Below are 21,407 nucleotides of genomic sequence, written 5' to 3'. Positions count from 1 at the left end.
GCCCTTGAGCTGGCCCCTGGAGGGCATCCTGCCTCGTTGGAGATTTGCCTCCTCCTCCTCTCTCCTATCAGGCACCCACGTGGAGTCAGTGACTTCCTCATCATCCCCTCCCTCCTCATCACTGGAGCAAAGCTGGCAGTATGCTGCAGCTGGGGGAACATGACTGCTAGATTGCTGTCCTTCTTGGGCACCCTCTCTCTCTGGGCTAATGTTACTGCCTTCCTCTAGCTGGGTACCATCATCGGAGCCTTCAAAACGCTGGGCATCAACCTGGAGCATGTACCCAACACTGTGGTCAAACAGTTTGAGGGACTCCTCAGGAGCAATGGTGGGGCTAGGGAAGGAGTGACTGATGCCATTGAGCCGAGGGAAGAGGCCGCGTTGTCAGCTGCTTTGCCAGACAAAGTACCCTGAGCCTGGGTGAGAGAGGGGGATGAGGACGGCTTGGTCATCCACTCTACCAAGTCTTCTGCGTGTTGCAGCTCGACACGGCCAGCTGCCAAAAAAAAGGACCAGCGTTTCCCACGGCCATGTGCTGATGAGGATGCACCGTGTCCACGACCAGCACTGTTGCCTCTAGACACAGAGCCTGCTTGCCCTCTTTTATTGGCTTGTGACTGTCTTCCTCTCCTTGTTGGCCTTCCAGACATACCAATGGCCTGCAGTGAGATGTAGCTGCACAAAGCTGGGATGTATATATATACTGCAGCTAGCAGAATCAACTGCCTGCCTGTAGTATTATTAGTATGAGAACACCAGCAATTGTCTTCCGGTAGCTTTAGGTGCACACTGTGCAAAGGACACAGTACACTAACTGTAAATACTGCAGCTGCCTGCCTGTGGTATTAATAGGATTAAAAGAACACCAGCAATTGTCTTCAGATAGCTTTAGGTGCACACTGTGCAGAGGACACAGTACACTAACTGTAAATACTGCAGCTGCCTACCTGTGGTATTAATATGATCAGAACACCAGCAATTGTCTTCAGGTAGCTTTAGGTGCACACTGTGCAGAGGACACAGTACACTAACTGTAAATACTGCAGCTGCCTACCTGTGGTATTAATATGATCAGAACACCAGCAATTGTCTTCTGTTAGCTTTAGGTTCACACTGTGCAGAGGACACAGTACACTAACTGTAAATACTGCAGCTGCCTGCCTGTGGTATTAATAGGATCAAAAGAACCCCAGCAATTGTCTTAAGATAGCTTTAGGTGCACACTGTGCAGAGGACACAGTACACTAACTGTAAATACTGCAGCTGCCTGCCTGTGGTATTAATGGGATCAGAACACCAGCAACTGTCTTCAGATAGCTTTAGGTGCACTCTGTGCAGAGGACACAGTACACTAACTTTAAGTACTGCAGCTGCCTGCCTGTGGTACATACTAACAGGATCAGAAGAACACCAGCAATTGTCTTCAGATAGCTTTCGGAGCACACTATGCAGAGGACACAGTACACTAACTGTAAATACTGCAGCTGCCTGCCTGTGGTACTAATAGGATCAGACGAACACCAGCAATTGTCTTCAGGTAGCTTTAGGTGCACGCTGTGCTGAGGACACAGTACACTAACTGTAAATACTGCAGCTGCCTGCCTGTGGTATTAATAGGATCAGAACACCAGCAATTGTCTTCAGGTAGCTTTAGGTTCACACTGTGCAAAGGACACATTACACTAACTGTAATTACTGCAGCTTCCTGCCTGTGGTATTAATAGGATCAGAAGAACACCAGCAATTGTCTTCAGGTAGCTTTAGGTGCACACTGTGCAGAGGACATAGTACACTATCTGTAAATACTGCAGCTGCCTGTCTGTGGTATTAATATGATCAGAAGAACACCAGCAATTGTCTTCAGGTAGCTTTAGGTGCACACTATGCAGAGGACACAGTACACTAACTGTAAATACTGCAGCTGCCTGCCTGTGGTATTAATAGGATCAGAAGGACTCAAGCAATTGTCTTCAGGTAGCTTTAGGTGCACACTGTGCAGAGGACATAGTACACTATCTGTAAATACTGCAGCTGCCTGTCTGTGGTATTAATATGATCAGAAGAACACCAGCAATTGTCTTCAGGTAGCTTTAGGTACACACTGTGCAGAGGACACAGTACACTAACTGTAAATACTGCAGCTGCCTGCCTGTGGTATTAATATGATCAAAACACCAGCAATTGTCTTCAGGTAGCTTTAGGTTCTCACTGTGCAGAGGACACAGTACACAAACTGTAAATATTGCAGTTGCCTGCCTGTGGTATTAATAGGATCAGAAGAACACCAGCAATTGTCTTCAGGTAGCTTTAGGTGCACACCGTGCAGAGGACACAGTACACTAACTGTAAATACTGCAGCTGCCGACTTGTGGTATTAATATGATCAGAACACCAGCAATTGTCTTCAGGTAGCTTTAGGTTCATACTGTGCAGAGGACACAGTACACTAACTGTAAATATTGCAGCTACCTCCCTGTGGTATTAATAGGATCAGAACACCAGCAATTGTCTTCAGGTAGCTTTAGGTGCACACTGTGCAGAGGACACAGTACACTAACTGTAAATACTGCAGCTGCCTGCCTGTGGTACATACTAATAGGATCAGAAGAACACCGGCAAATGTCTTCAGATAGCTTTAGGTGCACACTGTGCAGAGGACACAGTACACTAACTGTAAATACTGCAGCTGTCTGCCTGTGGTATTAATAGGATCAGAAGAACACCAGCAATTGTCTTCAGGTAGCTTTAGGTGCACACTGTGCGGAGGACACAGTGCACTAACTGTAAATACTGCAGCTGCCTGCCTGTGGTATTAATATGATAGGAACACCAGCAATTGTCTTCTGGTAGCTTTAGGTTCACACTGTTTAGAGGACACAGTACACTAACTGTAAATATTGCAGCTGCCTGCCTGTGGTATTAATAGGATCAGAAGAACACCAGCAATTGTCTTCAGATAGCTTTAGGTGCACTCTGTGCAGAGGACACAGTACACTAACTGTAAATACTGCAGCTGCCTGCCTGTGGTATTAATAGGATCAGAAGAACACCAGCAATTGCCTTCAGGTAGCTTTAGGTGCACACTGTGCAGAGGACACAGTACACTAACTGTAAATACTGCAGCTGTCTGCCTGCGGTATTAATAGGATCAGAAGAACACCAGCAATTGTCTTCAGGTAGCTTTAGGTGCACACTGTGCGGAGGACACAGTGCACTAACTGTAAATACTGCAGCTGCCTGCCTGTGGTATTAATAACTTCAGAAAAACACCAGCAATTGCCTTCAGGTAGCTTTAGGTGCACACTGTGCAGAGGACATAATACACTAACTGTAAATACTACAGCTGCCTAACTGTGGTATTAATATGACCAGAACTCCGGCAATTGTCTTCAGGTAGCTTTAGGTTCATACTGTGCAGAGGACACAGTACACTAACTGTAAATATTGCAGCTACCTGCCTGTGGTATTAATAGGATCAGAACACCAGCAATTGTCTTCAGGTAGCTTTAGGTTCACACTGTGCAAAGGACACAGTACACTAACTGCAAATACTGCAGCTGCCTGCTTGTGGTATTAATAGGATCAGAAGAACACCAGCAATTGTCTTCAGGTAGCTTTAGGTTCACACTGTGCAGAGGACACAGTATACTAACTGTAAATATTGCAGCTGCCTGCTTGTGGTATTAATAGGATTAGAAGAACACCAGCAATTGTCTTCAGATAGCTTTAGGTGCTCACTGTGCAGAGGACACAGTACACTAACTGTAAGTACTGCAGCTGGCTGCCTGTGGTATTAATAGGATCAGAAGAACACCAGCAATTGTCTTCAGGTAGCTTTAGGTGCACACTGTGCAGAGGACACAGTACACTAACTGTAAATACTGCAGCTTCCTGCCTGTGGTATTAATAGGATCAGAAGAACACCAGCAATTGTCTTCAGGTAGCTTTAGGTGCACACTGTGCAGAGGACACAGTAAACTAACTGTAAATACTGCAGCTGCCTGCCTGTGGTATTAATAGGATCAGAAGAACACCAGCAATTGTCTACAGGTAGCTTTAGGTTCACACTGTGCAGAGGACACAGTACACTAACTGTAAATATTGCAGCTGCTTGCCTGAGGTATTAATAGGATCAGAAGAACACCAGCAATTGCCTTCAGGTAGCTTTAGGTGCACACTGTGCAGAGGACACAGTACACTAACTGTAAATACTGCAGCTGCCTGCCTGTGGTATTAATAGGATCAGTTGAACACCAGCAATTGTCTTCAGATAGCTTTAGGAGCACACTGTGCAGAGGACACAGTACACTAACTGTAAATACTGCAGCTGCCTGCCTGTGGTATTAATAGGATCAGAAGAACACCAGCAATTGTCTTCAGGTAGCTTTAGGTGAACACTGTGCAGAGGACACAGTACACTAACTGTAAATACTGCAGCTGCCCGTCTGTGGTATTAATATGATCAGAAGAACACCAGCAATTGTCTTCAGATAGCTTTAGGTGCACACTGTGAAGAGGACACAGTACACTAACTGTAAATACTGCAGCTGCCTGCCTATGGTATTAATAGGATCAGAACACCAGCTATTGTCTTCAGGTAGCTTTAGGTTCACACTGCGCAAAGGACACAGTACACTAACTGTAAATACTGCAGCTGCCTGCCTGTGGTATTAATAGGATCAGAAGAACACCAGCAATTGTCTTCAGGTAGCTTTAGGTGCACACTGTGCAGAGGACACAGTACACTAACTGTAAATACTGCAGCCGCCTGCCTGTGGTATTAATATGATCAGAACACCAGCAATTGTCTTCAGGTAGCTTTAGGTTCACATTGTGCAGAGGACACAGTACACTAACTGTAAATACTGCAGCTGCCTACCTGTGGTAATAATATGATCAGAACACCAGCAATTGTCTTCAGGTAGCTTTAGGTTCATTTTCTGCAGAGGACACAGCACACTAACTGTAAATATTGCTGCTACCTGCCTGTGGTATTAATAGGATCAGAACACCAGCAATTGTCTTCAGGTAGCTTTAGGTGCACACTGTGCAGAGGACACAGTACACTAACTGTAAATACTGCAGCTGCCTGCTTGTGGTATTAATAGGATCAGAAGAACACCAGCAATTGTCTTCAGATAGCTTTAGGTGCACACTGTGCAGAGGACACAGTACACTAACTGTAAATACTGCAGCTGCCTGCCTGTGGTATTAATAGGATCAGAACACCAGCAATTGTCTTCTGGTAGCTTTAGGTTCACACTGTGCAGAGGACACAGTACACTAACTGAAAATATTGCAGCTGCCTGCCTGTGGTATTAATAGGATCATAAAAACACCAGCAATTGTCTTCAGATAGCTTTAGGTGCACTTTGGGCAGAGGACGCAGTACACTAACTGTAAATATTGCAGCTGCCTGTCTGTGGTATTAATAGGATCAGAAGAACACCAGCAATTGTCTTCAGATAGCTTTAAATGCACTCTGTGCAGAGGACACAGTACACTAACTGTAAATACTGCAGCTGCCTGCCTGTGGTATTAATAGGAACAGAAGAACACCAGCAATTGTCTTCAGGTAGCTTTAGGTGCACACTGTGCAGAGGACACAGTACACTTACTGTAAATACTGCAGCTGCCGACCTGTGGTATTAATAGGATCAGAACACCAGCAATTGTCTTCTGGTAGCTTTAGGTTCATACTGTGCAGAGGACACAGTACACTAACTGTAAATATTGCAGCTACCTGCCTGTGGTATTAATAGGATCAGAACACCAGCAATTGTCTTCAGGTAGCTTTAGGTTCACACTGTGCAGAGGACACAGTACACTAACTGTAAATATTGCAGCTGCCTGCCTGTGGTATTAATAGGATCAGAAGAACACCAGCAATTACCTTCAGGTAGCTTTAGGTGCACACTGTGCAGAGGACACAGTACACTAACTGTAAATACTGCAGCTGCCGACCTGTGGTATTAATAGGATCAGAACACCAGCAATTGTCTTCTGGTAGCTTTAGGTTCATACTGTGCAGAGGACACAGTACACTAACTGTAAATATTGCAGCTACCTGCCTGTGGTATTAATAGGATCAGAACACCAGCAATTGTCTTCTGGTAGCTTTAGGTGCACACTGTGCAGAGGACACAGTACACTAACTGTAAAAACTGCAGCTGCCTGCTTGTGGTATTAATAGGATCAGAAGAACACCAGCAATTGTCTTCAGGTAGCTTTAGGTGCACACTGTGCAGAGGACACAGTACACTAACTGTAAATACTGCAGCTGCCTGCCTGTGGTATTAATATGATCAGAGCACCAGCAATTGTCTTCTGGTAGCTTTAGGTTCACACTGTGCAGAGGACACAGTACACTAACTGTAAATATTGCAGCTGCCTGCCTTTGGTATTAATAGGATCAGAAGAACACCAGCAATTGTCTTCAGATAGCTTTAGGTGCACACTGTGCAGAGGACACAGTACACTAACTGTAAATACTGCAGCTGCCTGCCTGTGGTACATACTAATAGGATCAGAAAAACACCAGCAATTGTCTTTAGGTAGCTTTAGGTGCACACTGTGCAAAGGAAACAGTGCACTAACTGTAAATACTGCAGCTGCCTGCCTGTGGTATTAATAACTTCAGAAAAACACCAGCAATTGCCTTCAGGTAGCTTTAGGTACACACAGTGCAGAGGACATAGTACACTAACTGTAAATACTGCAGCTGCCTAACTGTGGTATTAATATGACCAGAACTCCGGCAATTGTCTTCAGGTAGCTTTAGGTTCATACTGTGCAGAGGACACAGTACACTAACTGTAAATATTGCAGCTACCTGCCTGTGGTATTAATAGGATCAGAACACCAGCAATTGTCTTCAGGTAGCTTTAGGTTCACACTGTGCAAAGGACACAGTATACTAACTGTAAATATTGCAGCTGCCTGCTTGTGGTATTAATAGGATTAGAAGAACACCAGCAATTGTCTTCAGATAGCTTTAGGTGCACACTGTGCAGAGGACACAGTACACTAACTGTAAGTACTGCAGCTGCCTGCCTGTGGTATTAATAGGATCAGAAGAACACCAGCAATTGTCTTCAGGTAGCTTTAGGTGCACACTGTGCAGAGGACACAGTACACTAACTGTAAATACTGCAGCTGCCTGCCTGTGGTACATACTAATAGGATCAGAAGAACACCAGCAATTGTCTTTAGGTAGCTTTAGGTGCACATTGTGCAAAGGACACAGTACACTAACTGTAAATACTGAAGCTGTCTGCCTGTGGTATTAATAGGATCAGAAGAACACCAGCAATTGTCTTCAGGTTGCTTTAGGTGCACATTGTGCAGAGGACTTAGTGCACTAACTGTAAATACTGCAGCTGCCTGCCTGTGGTATTAATAACTTCAGAAAAACACCAGCAATTGCCTTTAGGTAGCTTTAGGTGCACACTGTGCAGAGGACACAGTACACTAACTGTAAATACTGCCGCTGCCTGCCTGTGGTATTAATAGGATTAGAAGAACACCAGCAATTGCCTTTAAGTAGCTTTAGGTGCACACTGTGCAGAGGACACAGTACACGAACTGTAAATACTGCAGCTGCCTAACTGTGGTATTAATATGACCAGAACACCAGCAATTGTCTTCAGGTAGCTTTAGGTTCATACTGTGCAGAGGACACAGTACACTAACTGTAAATACTGCAGCTGACTGCCTGTGGTATTAATAGGATCAAAACACCAGCAATTGTCTTCAGGTAGCTTTAGGTTCACACTGTGCAAAGGACACAGTACACTAACTGTAAATACTGCAGCTGCCTGCTTGTGCTATTAATAGGATCAGAAGAACACCAGCAATTGTCTTCAGGTAGCATTAGGTGCACACTGTGCAGAGGACACAGTACACTAACTGTAAATACTGCAGCTGCCTGCCTGTGGTATTAATATGAACAGAGCACCAGCAATTGTCTTCTGGTAGCTTTAGGTTCACACTGTGCAGAGGACACAGTACACTAACTGTAAATATTGCAGCTGCCTGCCTGTGGTATTAATAGGATCAGAAGAACACCAGCAATTGTCTTCAGATAGCTTTAGGTGCACTCTGTGCAGAGGACACAGTACACTAACTGTAAATACTACAGCTGCCTGCCTGTGGTATTAATAGGATCAGAAGAACACCAGCAATTGTCTTCAGATAGCTTTAGGTGCACACTGTGCAGAGGACACAGTACACTAACTGTAAATACTGCAGCTGCCTGCCTGTGGTATTAATAGGATCAGAAGAACACCAGCATTTGTCTTCAGGTAGCTTTAGGTGCACACTGTGCAGAGGACAAAATACACTAACTGTAAATACTGCAGCTGCCTGCCTGTGCAATTAATATGATCAGAACACCAGCAATTGTCTTCTGGTAGCTTTAGGTTCACACTGTGAAGAGGACACAGTACACTAACTGTAAATATTGCAGCTGCTTGCCTGAGGTATTAATAGGATCAGAAGAACACCAGCAATTGCCTTCCGGTAGCTTTAGGTGCACACTGTGCAGAGGACACAGTACACTAACTGTAAATACTGCAGCTGCCGACCTGTGGTAATAATAGGATCAGAACACGAGCAATTGTATTCTGGTAGCTTTAGGTTCATACTGTGTAGAGGACACAGTAAACTAACTGTAAATATTGCAGCTACCTGCCTTTGGTATTAATAGGATCAGAACACCAGCAATTGTTTTCAGGTAGCTTTAGGTGCACACTGTGCAGAGGACACAGTACACTAACTGTAAATACTGCAACTGCCTGCTTGTGGTATTAATAGGATCAGAAGAACACCAGCAATTGTCTGCAGGTAGTTTTAGGTGCACACTGTGCAGATTACACAGTACACTAACTGTAAATACTGCAGCTGCCTGCCTGTGGTATTAATAGGATCAGAAGAACACCAGCAATTGTCTTCAGGTAGCTTTAGGTGCACACTGTGCAGAGTACACAGTACACTAACTGTAAATACTGTAGCTGCCTGCCTGTGGTATTAATATGATCAGAGCGCCAGCAATTGTCTTCTGGTAGCTTTAGGTTCACACTGTGCAGAGGACACAGTACACTAACTGTAAATATTGCAGCTGCCTGCCTGTGGTATTAATAGTATCAGAAGAACACCAGCAATTGTCTTCAGATAGCTTTAGGTGCACTCTGTGCAGAGGACACAGTACACTAACTGTAAATACTGCCGCTGCCTGACTGTGGTATTAATAGGATCAGAAGAACACCAGCAATTGTCTTTAGATAGCTTTAGGTGCACAATGTGCAGCGCACACAGTACACTAACTGTAAATATTGCAGCTGCCTGCCTGTGGAATTAATAGGATCATAAGAACACCAGCAATTGTCTTCAGATAGCTTTAGGTGCACACTGTGCAGAGGACACAGTACACTAACTGTAAATACTGCAGCTGCCTGCCTGTGGTATTAATAGGATCAGAAGAACACCAGCATTTGTTGTCAGGTAGCTTTAGGTGCACACTGTGCAGAGGACAAAATACACTAACTGTAAATACTGCAGCTGCCTGCCTGTGGAATTAATATGATCAGAGCACCAGCAATTGTCTTCTGGTAGCTTTAGGTTCACACTGTGCAGAGGACACAGTACACTAACTGTAAATATTGCAGCTGCCTGCCTTTGGTATTAATAGGATCAGAAGAACACCATCAATTGTCTTCAGATAGCTTTAGGTGCACACTGTGCAGAGGACACAGTACACTAACTGTAAATACTGCAGCTGCCTGCCTGTGGTACATACTAATAGGATCAGAAAAACACCAGTAATTGTCTTTAGGTAGCTTTAGGTGCACACTGTGCAAAGGAAACAGTGCACTAACTGTAAATACTGCAGCTGCCTGCCTGTGGTATTAATAACTTCAGAAAAACACCAGCAATTGCCTTCAGGTAGCTTTAGGTACACACAGTGCAGAGGACATAGTACACTAACTGTAAATACTGCAGCTGCCTAACTGTGGTATTAATATGACCAGAACTCCGGCAATTGTCTTCAGGTAGCTTTAGGTTCATACTGTGCAGAGGACAAAGTACACTAACTGTAAATATTGCAGCTACCTGCCTGTGGTATTAATAGGATCAGAACACCAGCAATTGTCTTCAGGTAGCTTTAGGTTCACACTGTGCAAAGGACACAGTACACTAACTGTAAATACTGCAGCTGCCTGCTTGTGGTATTAATAGGATCAGAAGAACACCAGCAATTGTCTTCAGGTAGCTTTAGGTTCACACTGTGCAGAGGACACAGTATACTAACTGTAAATATTGCAGCTGCCTGCTTGTTGTATTAATAGGATTAGAAGAACACCAGCAATTGTCTTCAGATAGCTTTAGGTGCACACTGTGCAGAGGACACAGTACACTAACTGTAAGTACTGCAGCTGCCTGCCTGTGGTATTAATAGGATCAGAAGAACACCAGCAATTGTCTTCAGGTAGCTTTAGGTGCACACTGTGCAGAGGACACAATACACTAACTGTAAATACTGCAGCTGCCTGCCTGTGGTACATACTAATAGGATCAGAAGAACACCAGCAATTGTCTTTAGGTAGCTTTAGGTGCACATTGTGCAAAGGACACAGTACACTAACTGTAAATACTGAAGCTGTCTGCCTGTGGTATTAATAGGATCAGAAGAACACCAGCAATTGTCTTCAGGTTGCTTTAGGTGCACATTGTGCAGAGGACACAGTGCACTAACTGTAAATACTGCAGCTGCCTGCCTGTGGTATTAATAACTTCAGAAAAACACCAGCAATTGCCTTTAGGTAGCTTTAGGTGCACACTGTGCAGAGGACACAGTACACTAACTGTAAATACTGCCGCTGCCTGCCTGTGGTATTAATAGGATTAGAAGAACACCAGCAATGCCTTTAAGTAGCTTTAGGTGCACACTGTGCAGAGGACACAGTACACGAACTGTAAATACTGCAGCTGCCTAACTGTGGTATTAATATGACCAGAACACCAGCAATTGTCTTCAGGTAGCTTTAGGTTCATACTGTGCAGAGGACACAGTACACTAACTGTAAATACTGCAGCTGACTGCCTGTGGTATTAATAGGATCAAAACACCAGCAATTGTCTTCAGGTAGCTTTAGGTTCACACTGTGCAAAGGACACAGTACACTAACTGTAAATACTGCAGCTGCCTGCTTGTGGTATTAATAGGATCAGAAGAACACCAGCAATTGTCTTCAGGTAGCATTAGGTGCACACTGTGCAGAGGACACAGTACACTAACTGTAAATACTGCAGCTGCCTGCCTGTGGTATTAATATGAACAGAGCACCAGCAATTGTCTTCTGGTAGCTTTAGGTTCACACTGTGCAGAGGACACAGTACACTAACTGTAAATATTGCAGCTGCCTGCCTGTGGTATTAATAGGATCAGAAGAACACCAGCAATTGTCTTCAGATAGCTTTAGGTGCACTCTGTGCAGAGGACACAGTACACTAACTGTAAATACTACAGCTGCCTGCCTGTGGTATTAATAGGATCAGAAGAACACCAGCAATTGTCTTCAGATAGCTTTAGGTGCACACTGTGCAGAGGACACAGTACACTAACTGTAAATACTGCAGCTGCCTGCCTGTGGTATTAATAGGATCAGAAGAACACCAGCATTTGTCTTCAGGTAGCTTTAGGTGCACACTGTGCAGAGGACAAAATACACTAACTGTAAATACTGCAGCTGCCTGCCTGTGCAATTAATATGATCAGAACACCAGCAATTGTCTTCTGGTAGCTTTAGGTTCATACTGTGCAGAGGACACAGTACACTAACTGTAAATATTGCAGCTACCTGCCTGTGGTATTAATAGGATCAGAACACCAGCAATTGTCTTCAGGTAGCTTTAGGTGCACACTGTGCAGAGGATTCAGTACACTAACTGTAAATACTGAAGCTGCCTGCTTGTGGTATTAATAGGATCAGAAGAACACCAGCAATTGTCTTCAGGTAGCTTTAGGTGCACACTGTGCAGAGGACACAGTACACTAACTGTAAATACTGCAGCTGCCTGCCTGTGGCATTCATAGGATCAGAAGAACACCAGCAATTGTCTTCAGGTAGCTTTAGGTGCACACTGTGCAGAGGACACAGTACACTAACTTTAAATACTGCAGCTGCCTGCCTGTGGTATTAATAGGATCAGAGCACCAGCAATTGTCTTCTGGTAGCTTTAGGTTCACACTGTGAAGAGGACACAGTACACTAACTGTAAATATTGCAGCTGCTTGCCTGAGGTATTAATAGGATCAGAAGAACACCAGCAATTGCCTTCCGGTAGCTTTAGGTGCACACTGTGCAGAGGACACAGTACACTAACTGTAAATACTGCAGCTGCCGACCTGTGGTAATAATAGGATCAGAACATGAGCAATTGTATTCTGGTAGCTTTAGGTTCATACTGTGTAGAGGACACAGTACACTAACTGTAAATATTGCAGCTACCTGCCTGTGGTATTAATAGGATCAGAACACCAGCAATTGTTTTCAGGTAGCTTTAGGTGCACACTGTGCAGAGGACACAGTACACTAACTGTAAATACTGCAACTGCCTGCTTGTGGTATTAATAGGATCAGAAGAACACCAGCAATTGTCTGCAGGTAGTTTTAGGTGCACACTGTGCAGAGGACACAGTACACTAACTGTAAATACTGCAGCTGCCTGCCTGTGGTATTAATAGGATCAGAAGAACACCAGCAATTGTCTTCAGGTAGCTTTAGGTGCACACTGTGCAGAGTACACAGTACACTAACTGTAAATACTGCAGCTGCCTGCCTGTGGTATTAATATGATCAGAGCGCCAGCAATTGTCTTCTGGTAGCTTTAGGTTCACACTGTGCAGAGGACACAGTACACTAACTGTAAATATTGCAGCTGCCTGCCTGTGGTATTAATAGTATCAGAAGAACACCAGCAATTGTCTTCAGATAGCTTTAGGTGCACTCTGTGCAGAGGACACAGTACACTAACTGTAAATACTGCAGCTGCCTGACTGTGGTATTAATAGGATCAGAAGAACACCAGCAATTGTCTTTAGATAGCTTTAGGTGCACAATGTGCAGCGCACACAGTACACTAACTGTAAATATTGCAGCTGCCTGCCTGTGGAATTAATAGGATCATAAGAACACCAGCAATTGTCTTCAGATAGCTTTAGGTGCACACTGTGCAGAGGACACAGTACACTAACTGTAAATACTGCAGCTGCCTGCCTGTGGTATTAATAGGATCAGAAGAACACAAGCATTTGTCTTCAGGTAGCTTTAGGTGCACACTGTGCAGAGGACAAAATACACTAACTGTAAATACTGCAGCTGCCTGCCTGTGGTATTAATATGATCAGAACACCAGCAATTGTCCTCTGGTAGCTTTAGGTTCACACTGTGCAGAGGACACAGTACACTAACTGTAAATATATCAGCTGCCTGCCTGTGGAATTAATAGAATCATAGGAACACCAGCAATTGTCTTCAGATAGCTTTAGGTGCACACTGTGCAGAGGACACAGCACACTAACTGTAAATACTGCAGCTGCCTGCCTTTGGTATTAATAGGATCAGAAGAACACCAGCAATTGTCTTCAGGTAGCGTTAGGTTCACACTGTGCAGAGGACACAGTACACTAACTGTAAATATTGCAGCTGCCTGCTTGTGGTATTAATAGGATCATAAGAACACCAGCAATTGTCTTCAGATAGCTTTAGGAGCACACTGTGCAGAGGACATAGTAAACTAAATGTAAATACTGCAGCTGCCTGCCTGTGGTACTAATAGGATCAGACGAACACCAGCATTTGTCGTCAGGTAGCTTTAGGTGCACACTGTGCAGAGGACAAAATACACTAACTGTAAATACTGCATCTGCCTGCCTGTGGAATTAATATGATCAGAACACCAGCAATTGTCTTCAGGTAGCTTTAGGTGCACACTGTGCAGAGGACACAGTACACTAACTGTAAATACTGCAGCTGCCTGCCTGTGGTATTAATAGGATCAGAAGAACACCAGCAATTGTCTTCAGGTATCTTTAGGTGCACACTGTGCAGAGGACACAGTACACTAACTGTAAATACTGCAGCTGGCTGCCTGTGGTATTAATATGATCAGAGCACCAGCAATTGTCTTCTGGTAGCTTTAGGTTCACACTGTGCAGAGGACACAGTACACTAACTGTAAATATTGCAGCAACCTGCCTGTGGTATTATTAGGATCAGAAGAACACCAGCAATTGTCTTCAGATAGCTTTAGGTGCACTCTGTGCAGAGGACACAGTACACTAACTGTAAATACTGCAGCTGCCTGCCTGTGGTACTAATAGGATCAGACGAACACCAGCAATTGTCTTCAGGTAGCTTTAGGTGCACACTGTGCAGAGGACAAAATACACTAACTGTAAATACTGCAGCTGCCGACCTGTGGTATTAATAGGATCAGAACACCAGCAATTGTCTTCTGGTAGCTTTAGGTTCATACTGTGCAGAGGACACAGTACACTAACTGTAAATATTGCAGCTACCTTCCTGTGGAATTAATAGGATCAGAACACCAGCAATTGTCTTCAGGTAGCTTTAGGTGCACACTGTGCAGAGGACACAGTACACTAACTGTAAATACTGCAGCTGCCTGCTTGTGGTATTAATACGATCAGAAGAACACCAGCAATTGTCTTCAGATAGCTTTAGGTGCACACTGTGCAGAGGACACAGTACACCAACTGTAAATACTGCAGCTGCCTGCCTGTGGTATTAATAGGATCAGAAGAACACCAGCAATTGTCTTCAGGTAGCTTTAGGTGCACACTGTGCAGAGGACACAGTACACTAACTGTAAATACTGCAGCTGGCTGCCTGTGGTATTAATATGATCAGAGCACCAGCAATTGTCTTCTGGTAGCTTTAGGTTCACACTGTGCAGAGGACACAGTACACTAACTGTAAATATTGCAGCAACCTGCCTGTGGTATTAATAGGATCAGAAGAACACCAGCAATTGTCTTCAGATAGCTTTAGGTGCACAATGTGCAGAGCACACAGTACACTAACTGTAAATATTGCAGCTGCCTGCCTGTGGAATTAATAGGATCACAAGAACACCAGCAATTGTCTTCAGATAGCTTTAGGTGCACACTGTGCAGAGGACACAGTACACTAACTGTAAATACTGCAGCTGCCTGCCTTTGGTATTAATAGGATCAGAAGAACACCAACAATTGTCTTCAGGTAGCTTTAGGTTCACACTGTGCAGAGGTCACAGTACACTAACTGTAAATATTGCAGCTGCCTGCTTGTGGTATTAATAGGATCATAAGAACACCAGCCATTGTCTTCAGATAGTTTTAGGTGCACACTGTGCAGAGGACACAGTACACTAACTGTAAATACGGCAGCTGCCTGGCTGTGGTATTAATAGGATCAGAAGAACACCAGCAATTGTCTTCAGGTAGCTTTAGGTGCACACTGTGCAGAGTACACAGTACACTAACTGTAAATACTGCAGCTGCCTGCCTGTGGTATTAATATGATCAGAGCACCAGCAATTGTCTTCTGGTAGCTCAAGGTTCACACTGTGCAGAGGACACAGTACACTAACTGTAAATACTGCAGCTGCCTGCTTGTGGTATTAATAGGATCATAAGAACACCAGCAATTGTCTTCAGATAGCTTTAGGTGCACACTGTGCAGAGGACACAGTACACTAACTGTAAATACTGCCGCTGCCTGCCTGTGGTATTAATATGATCAGCTGAACACTAGCAATTGTCTTCAGATAGCTTTAGGAGCACACTGTGCAGAGGACATAGTACACTAACTGTAAATACTGCAGCTGTCTGCCTGTGGTACTAATAGGATCAGACGAACACCAGCATTTGTCGTCAGGTAGCTTTAGGTGCACACTGTGCAGAGGACAAAATACACTAACTGTAAATACTGCAGCTGCCTGCCTGTGGAATTAATATGATCAGAACACCAGCAATTGTCTTCAGGTAGCTTTAGGTTCACACTGTGCAGAGGACACAGTACACTAACTGTAAATACTGCAGCTTGCTGCCTGTGGTATTAATATGATCAGAGCACCAGCAATTGTCTTCTGGTAGCTTTAGGTTCACACTGTGCAGAGGACACAGTACACTAACTGTAAATATTGCAGCAACCTGCCTGTGGTATTAATAGGATCAGAAGAACACCAGCAATTGTCTTCAGATAGCTTTAGGTGCACTCTGTGCAGAGGACACAGTACACTAACAGTAAATACTGCAGCTGCCTGCCTGTGGTACTAATAGGATCAGACGAACACCAGCAATTGTCTTCAGGTAGCTTTAGGTGCACACTGTGCAGAGGACAAAATACACTAACTGTAAATACTGCAGCTGCCGACCTGTGGTATTAATAGGATCAGAACACCAGCAATTGTCTTCTGGTAGCTTTAGGTTCATACTGTGCAGAGGACACAGTACACTAACTGTAAATATTGCAGCTACCTGCCTGTGGAATTAATAGGATCAGAACACCAGCAATTGTCTTCAGGTAGCTTTAGGTGCACACTGTGCAGAGGACACAGTACACTAACTGTAAATACTGCAGCTGCCTGCTTGTGATATTAATACGATCAGAAGAACACCAGCAATTGTCTTCAGATAGCTTTAGGTGCACACTGTGCAGAGGACACAGTACACTAACTGTAAATATTGCAGCAACCTGCCTGTGGTATTAATAGGATCAGAAGAACACCAGCAATTGTCTTCAGATAGCTTTAGGTGCACAATGTGCAGAGCACACAGTACACTAACTGTAAATATTGCAGCTGCCTGCCTGTGGAATTAATAGGATCACAAGAACACCAGCAATTGTCTTCAGATAGCTTTAGGTGCACACTGTGCAGAGGACACAGTACACTAACTGTAAATATTGCAGCTGCCTGCTTGTGGTATTAATAGGATCATAAGAACACCAGCCATTGTCTTCAGGTAGTTTTAGGTGCACACTGTGCAGAGGACACAGTACACTAACTGTAAATACTGCAGCTGCCTGGCTGTGGTATTAATAGGATCAGAAGAACACCAGCAATTGTCTTCAGGTAGCTTTAGGTGCACACTGTGCAGAGTACACAGTACACTAACTGTAAATACTGCAGCTGCCTGCCTGTGGTATTAATATGATCAGAGCACCAGCAATTGTCTTCTGGTAGCTCAAGGTTCACACTGTGCAGAGGACACAGTACACTAACTGTAAATACTGCAGCTGCCTGCCTGTGGAATTAATAGGATCATAAGAACACCAGCAATTGTCTTCAGATAGCTTTAGGTGCACACTGTGCAGAGGACACAGTACACTAGCTGTAAATACTGCAGCTGCCTGCCTTTGGTATTAATAGGATCAGAAGAACACCAGCAATTGTCTTCAGGTAGCTTTAGGTTCACACTGTGCAGAGGACACAGTACACTAACTGTAAACATTGCAGCTGCCTGCCTGTGGTATTAATAGGATCAGAAGAACACCAGCAATTGCCTTCAGGTAGCTTTAGGTGCACACTGTGCAGAGGACACAGTACACTAACTATAAATACTACAGCTGCCGACCTGTGGTTTTAATAGGATCAGAACACCAGCAATTGTCTTCTGGTAGCTTTAGGTTCATACTGTGCAGAGGACACAGTTCACTAACTGTAAATATTGCAGCTACCTGCCTGTGGAATTAATAGGATCAGAACACCAGCAATTGTCTTCAGTTAGCTTTAGGTGCACACTGTGCAGAGGACACAGTACACTAACTGTAAATACTGCAACTGCCTTTCTGTGGTATTAATAGGATCAGAAGAACACCAGCAATTGTCTTCAGGTAGCTTTAGGTGCACACTGTGCAGAGGACACAGTACACTAACTGTAAATACTGCAACTGCCTTTCTGTGGTATTAATAGGATCAGAAGAACACCAGCAATTGTCTTCAGGTAGCTTTAGGTACACACTGTGCAGAGGACACAGTACACTAACTGTAAATACTGTAAATACTGTAAAAACACCTGCCTGTCTGTCAGTATATTAGGAAGAGAATAACAGGAACGGATCTAGCTAAACTGAATACACTATGTATATATATATATATATATATATATATACAACACCTAGGATGCATATATACATATAAACAATACACTGTAAGTGCAGCTAACTGACTCGCCTGCCTACTCTATCTAACTCAAATCAAATGACACTGTCTCTCTATCTATCTCTCTCCGCCGCCGCAACACACTACACAAGGCTGCCATGTGGGGCGTGTACTAAACCCCCTGAGCCATAATTGGCCAAAGCCATCCTGGCTATATCACTGAATCAATTGCCTGCCTGCCTGCCTGCCTGAAAGTGTATTTGAAAATGTACACCAGCAATGGCCTGCAGTCAGATACAGGCTTGGCTAGACTTGAATGCAGTGGATATAAAATGCACTGAAGATCACTGAATCACTTGCCTGCCTGCCTGACAGTGTATTAGAAAACGTACACCAGCAATGGCCTGCAGTCAGATATAGGCTTGGCTAGACTGGAATGCAGTGGATATATATATATGTTGGAGACTGTATATATATTTAATGCACTGGAGATCACTGAATCACTTGCCTGCCTGTCTGCCTGCCTGCCTGAAAGTGTATTTGAAAACATACACCAGCAATGTCCTGCAGTCAGATATAGGCTTGGCTAGACTAGAATACAGTGGATATATATGTAGGAGACAGTATATATATTTTATGCATACACCAGGAATGGCCTGCAGTCAGATCTAGCTACACAGGATACAGTGTATATATATATATATATATATATATATATATATATATATATATATATATATATATATATATATATATATATATATATATATATATATTAAATACACTGCAGCTAACTGAATCAACTGCCTGCCTGAAGTATATTAGAAACAAATATTAGAAATTAGTACACCAGGAATGGTCTACAGTGAGATCTAGCTAAACTGGATACAGTGTATATATATATATACACACCAGTCTGACTGTATATATATATATATATATATATATATATATATATATATATATATATATATATATATTAAATACACTGCAGCTAACTGAATCAACTGCCTGCCTGAAGTATATTAGAAACAAATATTAGAAATTAGTACACCAGGAATGGTCTACAGTGAGATCTAGCTAAACTGGATACAGTGTATATATATATATACACACCAGTCTGACTGTATATATATATATATATATATATATATATATATATATATATATATATATATATATATATATTAAATACACTGCAGCTAACTGAATCACCTGCCTGCCTGAAGTAGATTAGAAACAGTACACCAGGAACAGACTGCAGTGAGATCTAGCTAAACTGGATACAGTGTATATATATATATATATATATATATATATATATATATATATATATATATATATATATATATATATATATATATATAAATACCAGTCTCACTGTATATATATATTAAATACACTGCAGCTAACAATCATCTGCCTGCCTGAAGTAGATTAGAAACAGTACACCAGGAACGGACTGCCTGCTCAATCTAATGCCAGCAACACACTACACAGGGCCGACGTGCAGGCGGCCTTATATAGTGTGGGGCGTGGACTTAACCCCCTGAGCCATAATTGGCCAATTATGGCTCTCTTTGCTGATGGCGCTGTGATTGGCCAAACATCAGCCAGCAATGCACTGCGATGATGCAGTGCATTGTGGGGCGTGACGCGCCGCTCTAATTTGGCGCGAACACCCCATAATGTTCGATCTTCATCGAATGATCAAACAGCTGATGATCGAGTTGAACTCATGTTCGACTCGAACAGAAAGCTCATCCCTAGTACACACATGCTTGCATTGCATTAGCAACATTGTAGCAACACAGCACAGAAGCAACTGTTCTTGCATATACAGTACATTTGCCCCTTATCCTCATCTATATACATTTTTTTCCGGTATAGATATATCTCCACAATATTTGTAGGCCTAGAGGGTGGAAGGTGGATTCAGGAAAGCCTGTGCACCAGTGACTTTTTTCTGCAGGTGCTTGCCTAGAGTAATGTAATTTATACATGTTTATATTTGAATGTAAGTTGCATTGCATTGTCTATGTTAATACTCATTACAGTACTCCTACAGTACAGCATTCCAAAAAGGAAATTTTTGTTGAGGATAATACGGTGGCTGCTGTTGCTGACTTTTGAAAATGTTCAGTCATGTTAAAGTTTTACTAAATCCACAACAGTAAAGTCAGTCTGTATATGCAGTAAAGCATGCTTGCTATACTCGCTGTTTGATCCTGTCTTCTCTGATCATTCCCTTCTTTTACTGTCCCCAATCCATCTACTGATAGCACAGAGCCCTAGGAGGTACTCTGCACATGCTCAACTTGGGGTGTATTGTGATAAGCACAAGCCGAGATAGAGACTCAGGGTTCATGCAGCCTCATAGGACAGTCAGAGGAGAAAAAAAACTTCTCCTACAAACTTAAACCAGTGCTCAGCCAGACACTGATAGAAGTCACTATTAAGACTATTATACGCTTTACACTGCTGGTGTGAAAAAGGATTTAGCAGTTTTTATTTACTAAAATAATTGCCTTTTCATGTTCTGTGTACTGTGGGAGACCACATATAGTGAATGCAGGGTCCTGGGTTTGGTAACACTTTAAGACCCCTTTCACACTGAGGCATTTTTCAAGCGCTTTTGGGCTAAAAATAGCACCTGAAAGCGCCTGAAAAACGCCTCCCCTGCAGTCTCAGTGTGAAAGCCCGAGTGCTTTCACACTAAGGCGATGCACTGGCAGGACGTAAAAAAAAAACTCCTGCAAGCAGAATCTTTGGAGCGGTGAAGGAGTGGTGTATAGACTGCTCCTAAACCACCCCTGCCCATTGAAATGAATGGGCAGCGTCGCTGAACCGCCGGCACAGCACCGCTGCAGCAGCGCTTTGCGGGTCGTTTTAACCCTTTTTCGGCCGCTACCGGGGGTTAAAAGCGCCCTGCTAGCGGCCGAAAACCTCTGCAAAAACGACAGTAAAGCGCCGCTAAATGTAGCAGCGCTTTACCGCCGATGCCTCGGTGTGAAAGGGGCCTAAGACAGTGGCTGAAATAATAAATCAGTGACTCAGAGCAAGTAAGCATATCATTAATTTTTTTACTGTACTAGACCCTGTCATTAAACCATTAATTTTAACAAAAATATTAGCGTAAGTTTATCTGCTCATTTAAAGTGTTTTATGCAAGTTATCTATCTGCGAAGGCCTCTCTTTTAAAGATGTTCAACAGCTCTGAGATTGCTGCTGGTAGCCAC

Source organism: Aquarana catesbeiana, linkage group LG11 (assembly GCF_042186555.1).
Source record: "Aquarana catesbeiana isolate 2022-GZ linkage group LG11, ASM4218655v1, whole genome shotgun sequence".
Classification (NCBI taxonomy): domain Eukaryota; kingdom Metazoa; phylum Chordata; class Amphibia; order Anura; family Ranidae; genus Aquarana; species Aquarana catesbeiana.
This window is presented reverse-complemented; position numbering follows the sequence as displayed.